The sequence below is a fragment of the Nycticebus coucang genome, unplaced genomic scaffold (assembly GCF_027406575.1).
Source record: "Nycticebus coucang isolate mNycCou1 unplaced genomic scaffold, mNycCou1.pri scaffold_91, whole genome shotgun sequence".
Classification (NCBI taxonomy): Eukaryota; Metazoa; Chordata; class Mammalia; order Primates; family Lorisidae; genus Nycticebus; species Nycticebus coucang.
Genome location: NW_026515606.1, coordinates 43,159 through 44,371, shown reverse-complemented (window position 1 = coordinate 44,371; position 1,213 = coordinate 43,159).

Below are 1,213 nucleotides of genomic sequence, written 5' to 3'. Positions count from 1 at the left end.
TCATGGGACCGTTTTAAAGTTTCCTTTTGCTCTGTCCACAGGGAAGCTCAAAAGATCATTGAGCGTCAGGCCCGAGAGCTGGCCCAGCTGAGGCAGAAGTTAGAGAAGGGCAGAGAGGTGTCCTTTGTAATCAAGACCCTCCTCTGTGAAGATGATCCAGAGAACAACCAGGGGCAGGGTCTCCATTGTCTGCTGGCTGTGGGGCGCATGCTGGCCCAACACCTTGCCGGCTTGCTCAGCCCAGGTAAAGCGGCCACAGGCCCTCACCACTCTGAGCTGACATAAAGTGCTTGGCTCAGAAGGCACTGCACTTCCAATGTGGCTCTTTAACCAGATGTCCACGTTTGTAGGTCACTTTTGAGGTCATGACAGGATCTGGGCTGGTCAGTGGGCATAGAGGACAGAAATGGTTGTGGTGAGCTCCTATTGTCCCAACTCAGTCCTTCCTCCTGGGGCACCGTGGACTGAGGGTGAGGACACAGCCTCCATTCTGGGTATAGCAGGAGGGTGTGACAGGTCACCTTTGTAGGGGGACAGCAGTCTTGGCCTAGGGATGACAGGTTCATGCTCTGGACTGACCTGAGTGCTGTCTTTATAACCTGGGAGGCTGTGTTGGGTATATCCTTGATGAATTTCTGAGTCCTTATCTGTAAAATTGAATCACATGTAACAGGATCACAATGTGTGGGAATGGAATATTCATGAATGCACCTAAGCGAAGACAAAGGGGGAGTATGAAGGGACCTATGGAGTAGCAGCCAGTGCTGGGAACATTGCCTTACCTTGGAAGCTCTCCTGAGGCAATTTTTCATAGTATAGTTACAACAAATTTGTTAATTTGTTATGGTTGAGTAGTTAATAGTGATGAGTTATTTGAAAAATGATAATTTTTATTTAATATTTAGGTCTATGATCCATCTAGATATGGACTTAGATACACACACATACAAGCATTTTTTGAGACAAAGTCTCACTCTGTCGCAATGGGTAGAGTGTTCTGGTATCATACCTTACAGCAACTTCACTTCAATCACTTGGTCTTGAGCAATTCTCTTGACTCAGCCTCATAATTACCTGAAATTACAGGCACGTGCCACCACACCCAGCTATTTATTCTCTTTTGTTTGTTTGTTTGTTTGTTTTATTATTAGATATAGGGTCTCTGTCTTGCTCTGGCTAATCTCTGACACTTGAGCTTAAGCAATGAACTCAC